Genomic DNA, 9,239 nt, shown 5'->3' with positions numbered 1-9,239 from the left:
TTCTGGCCTGCAGAGTTTCTGCTGAAAAATCAGCTGATAACCTTATGGGGATTCCTTTGTACGTTATTTTTTGTTTTTCCCTTGCTGCTTTTAATATTTTTTCTTTGGATTTAATTTGTTAGTTTGATTAATATGTGCCTTGGTGTGTTTTTCCTAGGGTTTATCCTGTATGGGACTCTCTGTGCTTCCTGGACTTGGGTGACTATTTCCTTTCCCATGCTAGGGAAGTTTTTGACTATAATCTCTTCAAATATTTTCTCAGACCCTTTCTTTTTCTCTTCTTCTGGGACTCCTATAATTTGAATGTTGGTGCATTTAGTGTTGTCCCAGAGGTCTCTGAGATTGTCTTCAATTCTTTTCATTCTTTTTTCTTTATTCTGCTTCTTGGCAGTTATTTGCACCATCTTGTCTTCCAGTTCGCTTTTTCATTCTTCTGCCTCAGTTATTCTGTTATTGATTCCATCTAGTGTATTTTTCATTTCAGTTATTGTGTTGTTCATCTGTTTGTTTGTTCTTTCATTCTTCTAGATCTTTGTTAAACATTTCTTGTATTTTCTCAATCTGTACCTCCATTCTATTTCCGAGAGTCTCAATCATCTTTACTATCATTACACTGAATTATTTTTCAGGTAGATTGCCTATTTCCTCTTCATTTATTTGGTCTTGTAGGTTTTTACCTTGCTCCTTCATCTGTGAAATATTTTTTTTTATTTTTATTTTTTTTATTTTTTAAAATTTATTTATTTTTGGCTGTGTTGGGTCTTTGTTGCTGCACGTGGCTTTCTCTAGTTGTGGTGAGTAGGGGCTACTCTTCATTGCGGTGCACGGGCTTCCCATTGCAGTGGCTTCTCTTGTTAGAGCACAGGCTCTAGGCACGTGGGCTCAGTAGTTGTGGCTTGTGGGCTCTAGAGCACAGGCTCAGTAGTTGTGGCTCACGGGCTTATTTGCTCCGCAGCATGTGGGATCATCCCAGACCAGGGATCAAACCCGTGTCCCCTTCATTGGCAGGCTGATTCTTAAGCACTGCACTACCAGGGAGGTCCCAGTGAAATTTTTTTTTTGCCATCTCTTTTTTCTTTTTTTATGAGTGGGATTGTGTTCCTGTCTTACTGGTTGTTTGGCCTGAGGCTTCTAACACTGGAGTTTGTAGGGTATTGTGTAGAGCTGGGACTTGGTGCTGAGATAAGAACCTCTGTGAGACCTCACTCTGATGAATATTCCTTGGGGTCTGAGGTTCTCTGTTAGTCCAGTTTGGACTCAGAGCTCCCACCGCAGGAGCTTCAGCCCTACCCCAGGCTCATGAACCAAGATCCTGCAAGCCTTGTGGGGTGGCAAAAAAAAAAAAAAAAAAAAAAAGAGTGAACAATAACAATGTAAAAAATAAAATTAGACTAGGAAACTAACAGATACGTTAAAAAGAATATAAAAATAAAACTATAGATGAATCAACCACCAGAATGTACATTAGTACCACAATAGTAAAAAAGAGGAGGAGGAAAAAGAAAAAAAAAAAGGGGGCGGGGGGTGGGTAAAAGGCCTTGGCTGTGGAGAGCGGGGCCTAAGCAAGGGCAAGGTTTGGGTGGTGGGAGGGACCTATGCTCAGGACCCACAGGGCTGGAAAAGGCCCTGGGGGCTTTGGAGGGATGGGGCTTAGGCTCAAGGAACACAGGGGCCCAGGCGTGCCCCCACCCCTCGTCTCAGAGGGCAGGGGACCTCACCTGGGAGCCCAGCAGGCTTCCTGGGCTTGAGTGGGTGGGGCAAATGCCCTCCTCTCCTCTCCTACTCCTCCAGTCTGGGAGGGCCCCTCCTACCTGCCTCTCCTGACCTCCCCAGCCTCCTTCCTATGCCCCCAGGGACCCACATGGTTTGGAGGGGGCTTTGGAGCAGGGAATCTGCCTGGGAGCCCAGCAGTCTCTCCGGGGCCCGAGTGGGCAGAGCAAATGCCCTCTGCTCCTCTCCTGCTCCTTCTGGAGGGCCCCTCCCACCGCCTCTCCTGTTCTCCCCTCGGCCTCCTTCCTATGCCCCCAAGGACCCACGTGACCTGGAGGGGGGTTGCGGGGCGGGGGCGGTATTGGCTTGGGAGCTCAACAGGCTCCCCGGCCCTAGTGGGCCAGGCGATCGCCCTCTGCTCCTCTCCCGCTCTTCCCAGAGAGTCCCTCCCACCTGCCTCTCCTGATCTCCCCAGCCTCTGGGGCGCCAATACTGGCTGGCCTCCACTTCTCCTCCCTCCTCCGTCCCCTTAAGTCCTACCGGTTCACTTTGAGGTTCCTCCCATCTCCTTGGGCATCAGAGTCCCCCACCAGTGGCCGGCAGGTGCCCTAGTTGTGTGATTACTCCTATTTTTCATTTTAAAATTAGATTTATTTTCAGTGGCAAGTTAAAGACTCCGTAGAAGCTTAATATAGCCACTTTTCTGACATTATCATTAATATTAAGGATAACTGAAAGGCACTGAGATTAATAAATTTCACAAGTTATATGTAAAAGTCAATCTCATTACTTTGCAGTCATTTCTGATGGTAATCTCTATTGCTGGTACTGGATGGTTCGGTTCCAGCCAGCAGCAGGAGCGGTTGGTTGTCCAGGCTTGCCTTTAGCTGCGGGCCTTTCCACTGTGCCCTCCATTTCACAGTGCAGAGTAAGCTAATGTAATAATGAGTGTCCTTTTATATATATACATACTCACACACACACACACACCCTGTGAACAAAACAGCTTCTAAGAGCAAAATATATGTGAGGTACATTTATCTAATTTAAAATATTACGTTAAAATGTCTCCACAATGTGAATATCTCAAATAGATAATAACCCCTAATTTTGTCCCTGGGACTTCACCAACTTTATTCAACTCTCTGCTGATAGATGTTTAAAATGATAGGTTTGCAATGATATATTTGGCCAATAGGTGTCACCATCTAATTACCTAGAATTCCTCAAATTTGGGATTTCTAGTTTTGCAGAATTTGGGGCTTCTGATATTGTAAAGAAGAATATTATACCTTATCATTTCTGCCAGTTTGAAATTTAAACTATTCTGTTTAGAAAGAGAGGTTCCTGAACATTGCTAATCACTTCATCTGTTGGCCTTGGTTTTTTTTTTTCCTAATGCTATTACCCAGATGCCATTATTTGGTCTGTGAAGCTAACCGAATAATGGTATTATCTTTAAAATAGAAACAGAATCTGCAGTGCAGTAAGTCAAATTGTTTGATTGTTATAAACATGATTTTTTTCATTTTTTAAATTGTGAGTTCTTATAAAAGTATCAGTTTGTCACAGTGCAATCTAGTGGCTTGAATCAGAAAAGAAATATTGGGAGAAGGACTCCTAGCTACTAATAGGAAAAGAAAGAGGCAGCATGAGACCTAGTGGGAGGTGGTGAATTTATCCTCACGATCAAGGCAACCAAGAAATCCTGCAGTAGTCAGGGGATGCTAGGTTTAGCCAAAAGATATGATAGGGGCTCGGATTTCAAATTAATTTCCATTTGGTAAGCAATTATTTGATGCCTCCTGTCTCCAGTAATAGGGACCGTGTCTCTGAAATATTAGGAAAGCAAAGAGTTAATAAGGGTAAACTATTAGGTTTTGGAAGTATAGTAATGTGCTATGATTTTAGAGTCATTAAAAATATAAAATACTGGGCTTCCCTGGTGGCGCAGTGGTTGAGAGTCCGCCTGCCGATGCAGGGGACACGGGTTCGTGCCCCGGTCCGGGAAGATCCCACATGTCGCGGAGCGGCTGGGCCCGTGAGCCGTGGCCGCTGAGCCTGCGCGTCCGGAGCCTGTGCTCCGCAACGGGAGAGGCCACATCAGTGAGAGGCCCGCATACCGCAAAAAAAAAAAAAAAAAAAAATATATATATATATATATATATATAATACTGTGAAAAAAAAGTATAAGAAAATGAACCTATTGAGTTTTTTTTTTATGTTACTATGCAGTCTTTGGAACAGGGCATTCAAAGTCTAAAATGTCTTTTGAATCATAAAAGAAAACGCAAAATTTATAATTATTTTAATATTAAGAATTTATATTCTAGTTCTTTGAAAGGTAAGGTATGTGGGAATAGACACATTCACTGAACTTTAAGGTCATGGTAAGTGAGTAATAGAACCTTACATAAATAATTTATAGCCGTATAGGTAAGAAAAGAAAAAGGCATAGAAATATTGATGTGTTTGGGGTATTTGAAACCATCTCTCCTGCCTTTTATTTTTAGATGAGAAAACTCAAGTCTTTAGAATCTGAAGTGATTTGACCAAGGTCACATTAGAATCCAGATTTCCTGGGTCTTCAGTCTTTGGAACTACTTCTCTAATTGGCCATTCTGATAATTCGGCCAGGTAGTTCTCAAATTAATATTTTCTTTTCTATGAAAAAAATATTCAAGTACGGTATGGGCTTTTATAATATCAACTTGCATTACATGATCATCTATTTGTAACGCAATCTTAATCAGGAACCTGCCCCAGTCTCAAAGAGGAAACTGTTAAGTTGCTCACAGTACTCCTGCTTTATTCGAACAGCTCTGCTTCATTTGTCATGTCAGAGATGCTAAGAATGGTAAAAAGTTCTGGCTATCGATGGTGCTAGAATTAGTTGAGAAAGTCCAATACCTTTAATATAATAAAATACTGAATTTGCTCAGTAGTGTTTATGTTTTATAAACATACATCTATGGCTATAAGAAAGCACTTTCATTGTTGAAATTCCTTGCTCAACAGTGTTATGAATCTGAAACTCTTGTTTTTTCCATTGACTTTTTCTTTCATTCTTTCTTTCTTTCTTTTTGAGCATGCAAGACTTCTTAGGAGTGTAACCCACATTATAGCAGAATGGACAAGGGAGGGGGTGAGGGCTGTTAATTTGATCTTGAACGTGATTTCAAGCATTCAATTATGCACAAGATCCATTTATTAAAATAGGTTACAGCAAGCCCTTTGCTAGTCATTTCAGTCATTGCTTGTATCATTATATAAATATGAAAATAACTGAATAGTTTTAAAATTTTATAGTCCATTGAATATTTCTCAAACCCCAAACTTCACTTTGCTTTTTACTGCATCATCCCCCATATATGTACACTCTGAATTAGTAAACTTTGACTTTTTATTCTGATGCCCTTTATGCCTGCTCCAACTCATAGAGCTTATGGCATGTCTAGAGTCTTTGGAGGAGACGACATTTGAGCTGACCCAAGAGCGCAGGTAGGATTTGAAGAGTGAGAAGAGGATATTCAGGCCCTAGGAATGTTGTGTGAAGAAGAGCACATATCACTGAACGGACTGGTTTGCCTAGAGCTTTCTTGACATGCAAGGGAGAGAGATGAGGCTAGAAAAATAGGTTGGGACTGGATTGAAGGGATTTTCTGCCCCAGAATGAGGGATTTGCACTATATGCTATAGCATTAAACATTGAAAGTTTTTAAGTCAGAGAATAATTCTGTTAAATCAAGGTATAAAAAGATAGATCTTCTGGTAGTATAAGGCATAAATTGTAGGAGAGAAGTAACTGGCAGCAAGAAGACTACTACTGTGACGGAGAAGACCTAAATTAAGATGGTGGCTCTTGAAATGGGATAAATATTCCAAAAGAAGAACCAAAAGGAGTTGGTGGCTAACTGCTCCCTTGGCCTTGCTTCCACATCCTTCCCACATCTAACGATCCAAACAAAAGACTGTAGTTTTCAACCTGGATGATGAAGAATAAGAATAGTAGTAACCACCAACTTTTCCATGGTGCTTACTATGTGCCCAGAACTTGTCTAAGTGCTTCACATGTAACAATTCATTTAATCTTCATAACAACCCCATGAAATAAATATTATTATTTCCACTGCACAGATGGGAAATTTAAAGCAAAGAGAGCTTGGATGATGTATTCAGTCACACAAATAATGAGTGACAGCCAGGACAGTAATGCAAGCAACTGGGCCCCAGAGTCTAATACCTGTCCTGATGATCTCATTAATAAGTACTAGTTTGTGGGTTATAGCTGGCTGTGTTAAATCTAGATACATTGAAGGTGAAATAATGGTGAATATCCAAATGGGAATACCTAGCAGATGCTTGGAGGTGGGAATCTAGAATTCAGAGAATAGTCAGTATTGAATGCTATGTGTACTTCACGCAACTAACTTGAATATTCAAAACACTCCATTACTGAATTTGAGATTAGAATTTAACCTGCTGACTTTCCACTGTCCAGGGGAGGGGATGCAGCTGGATGTGGGATCAAGACAAAGATTTTCAGCCTCATTGGAAATAAAGCTGACAGACTTCCTCACCAGAGCTCTAAGGAGTGATATTTTGCTTATCTTTTATTCTCTCATGTTTTCTAATGAGTTGATATTTGATCATGTATTATATTCATTTCTATTTGTTTCTAGGAAATCAAGTGGCTTATAATATTTTCATGGTCATTTTAAAAGTTCCAACCTGTTTTGGGCTTCTGAAATTCTCAGCATTACAACATGCTATGAAATATCATTGAGTTCAAATATCTAGACACTCATTAGAAAATCAAAGAGTTTTATAGCATTGTGGCTATTAAATGACAGGCTTTGGAAGACACCTGGGTTTGGATCTTAGTTCTGCCACTTAACAAGTTTTCCAACCTTGGACAAGTTACTTTCTGTCTCTGGTAACACCCATCCAATGGGAAGATTGCATGGTTTAGGGGAAATGACATATGCAAGTCGTTTGTTAACATTTCCTATGGAAGAGGTCAGTAACTTTTAGCTGCTATTATTATCTGATCTCTGTGTACAAATTTTGTAAACATCTAAACAATAAAAATTACCCCCAAAATGAATTTCCCTAAAAATATAAAACCACTTCAAAAGGAGGTGTGCTTAACACTCTAGTACTTAATCTAACCACAACTCCGGAGAAGGAAAAATAATACCATCACAAACAATTCATAACATCCAAAGCAAATAAAAGGAATACTCCCACTAGCTGTTAATACATAGATAGTGTGTTAACTTAGGTAATCATGGAATCCACTGCTTTAGATTTAATCTGTTGTTACATGCCCAGAGACATCTGCCAGAAACTTTTTACTGGCATTTTAAACAGTTTTCCTTTAGTTGGGTGGGCAGTACATCAAAACCCAACACGCAAACACTGGATCCAACAGAATTCCGTCTCAAAATTTAGAAAGATACATGCATACATACACACACTGTGAGAAAAAAATAGAGATGTTTAAAGTATCAATATTTATAGTAACAGATGCTGCGTTTTTGCAGAGCCAAGTTTTAAAAAGTTCTACCCTGGCACAAAAAGTTTCCTATGCAGAGATTTTGTTAAGTCATTGTAAAGGTCAAACTGTTTGGTCACATCTATTGTGATAATTCTATTCATAAATCAGTAAGGGATTAGAATTAACAATTTTTTTTTTGCACAGACATTAATCTGTTGAAATTTACATAAGTATCTTATTTAATATGCACAAAAACAGTATGGGGTAAGTGATGGTATCTTCTATTCACAAGGAGGAAATTGAAACTCAGAAAAAAATAAGAAATATTTAAGGTCACAAAGTTTTTAAGTAATGGACTAGGAACCCAAACTCAAGTCTTTTTCATGTGAAAGTCCCAATTTTTCACACTGCATTGTCTTGTGAAAATCATTGGTCAAGCTTCTCACTTTTGGAAATAGCTATTGAATAGTTTACTGGAAGCAAGGGCTCTTGATTATGAGGAAGTGATTTAAATATGATTTAAAGTGATTTTGAAAAGTGATTATTTTTAGGCACTTAGAAGTCATAAATGGGAAGACTTGATGGTACAAGATTATATGGTAGGTGGTTCAGAGTATGTTCTACTGCCTTTGGAAACTTAAAGTTCAAGAAGGCTTTGAGTTCTGGTTTTAGAAAAAGAGCACTATTTTTAGGCTGACTAATAAAATTTAGCTGAAATTAAAATTCTTAACATTGCCATCCCCTGCATGACTCATGAATAAAGTGAAATATCTTTACTCATATATGTCATGTATTATTCAATATAAGCACCTGCTTATACGGTTTAATGAAGATTAAAAATTTTGTAAATACCTTAACAAGAATTTTTCTATTTATAAAATGATCATAGGAATGAATTAGAAAGAAACATCCTAAAAGTAATCTAACTGGTCTACATGGCTCTGATTGCCCTCAATAAAAAAAGATTACAGACCTTTACATGCATATGTCCACACATATGCAAACGTGCACAGCTTTGTTTTATTCCTTATATTATTTTATTACATTATTTAATAATATTCTGATGCTTAAGATTACTATGAGATTTTTTCTTAACATGTTTTAATTCTGTCTATATTTTTTATCATATCTTAGCTAGTATTCAAACTAGAAATATAACGCTTGGAAGCAGCAGCCCTGTTGTTTTAAGTTAGATATTCATTGCTACATTGAGGATATATATTTCAGGGATTCTTACCCTTTTTTCATGCTGTGGGTTCCTCTCCAGAATAATGTTTTTAAATACATAAAATACATATATTGTTAAAAATCGATTGGGAGTTCCCTGGCGGTCCAGTGGTTAGGACTCGGCACTTTTACTGCCGTGGACCCGGGTTCAATCCTCGGTCAGGGAGCTAAGATCCCACAAGCTGCACGGAGCAGCCAAAAAATTAAAATCAATTATTTTGAAATACATTTATCAAAATACTTTTTAACTCGTGATAGAATACATGTGCTTTTTATTAATGCTCTAAATTATAAGATCTAGCAGCAGGTCTAATAGATACTGTAATTTTGAATTAGTGATAACTATAAATAGTTTTATGAGATACCTGCAACAACTATAATGTGATAGGAAAAGATCTGTGTATTCTATTGGTGCCAAGTCAAGGGAGCTGCTAATAACAATTTGTTGCCTATATTCATAATGAAAAGAAATGCTAAATTTCAGTTGAATGTTAGTGAAAATAAAAATATCTTTTTTTCCAACCAAATTTATTCTACACATGTACCCCACATTAAGAAAGCTTGTAACTAATCTGGTTTCTAAAGGTTTGTATCAGCAATTATTATTTACTCTTATTTCATGCTTTGGGGCTTCTATAATAATACTTGTAGTATTTAAAGTAGACTAAGCTGCTATAACAAATTGAGCTAATACACATTTTGGGGCATAACACAAAGGAAGTCTTATTTCTCAGTCATATAACACTAAGGCAGGTGGCTCTTCTCCATAAGGTAATTCAGGGACACAGATTCCTTCCATCTG

General features: G+C 38.4%; 1 non-coding gene across 1 annotated transcript; it reads left to right on the top strand.

Annotated features, from left to right (window-relative positions):
• The first annotated feature begins 8,531 nt into the window (after window positions 1-8,531).
• TRNAK-UUU (transfer RNA lysine (anticodon UUU)) lies at window positions 8,532-8,604 on the top strand. The gene has a single exon. It is a non-coding gene; the product is annotated as a tRNA-Lys (tRNA).
• Window positions 8,605-9,239: the final 635 nt, after the last annotated feature.

The sequence above is a fragment of the Physeter macrocephalus genome, chromosome 2 (genome assembly GCF_002837175.3).
Source record: "Physeter macrocephalus isolate SW-GA chromosome 2, ASM283717v5, whole genome shotgun sequence".
Classification (NCBI taxonomy): Eukaryota; Metazoa; Chordata; class Mammalia; order Artiodactyla; family Physeteridae; genus Physeter; species Physeter macrocephalus.
This window is presented reverse-complemented; position numbering and strand designations above follow the sequence as displayed.